Below are 256 nucleotides of genomic sequence, written 5' to 3'. Positions count from 1 at the left end.
ACTATCCGACTACCGTCATTCTGTCGATTTCTCCACTTTGCTTGAAAAGGAGGTGGGCTCGGAGATGGTGGATCTGATCTACTGTTTCAAGCGGTATAATCCTGGGACGAAGCTGAATTTGAATTTCATTGCCGATCCCCCTCCCCTTCCCGAAGGCATCACGGAAGAAATGATAGATGAGTATGAAGGGGAGGACGCTTCGGGTGAGCCCACCGCCACCGGTACCGAGGAGGCAGATGCCGAGGAGGCTACTTGA

At 52.7% G+C, this 256-nt stretch overlaps 1 pseudogene; it reads left to right on the top strand.

The window, feature by feature from the left end:
• LOC148917611 (uncharacterized) overlaps window positions 1-256 on the top strand; it is a 10309-nt pseudogene extending 10053 nt beyond the window's left edge.

This window comes from Prunus mume, linkage group LG4 (genome assembly GCF_029339155.1).
Source record: "Prunus mume cultivar Tortuosa linkage group LG4, ASM2933915v1, whole genome shotgun sequence".
NCBI lineage: Eukaryota > Viridiplantae > Streptophyta > Magnoliopsida > Rosales > Rosaceae > Prunus > Prunus mume.
This window is presented reverse-complemented; position numbering and strand designations above follow the sequence as displayed.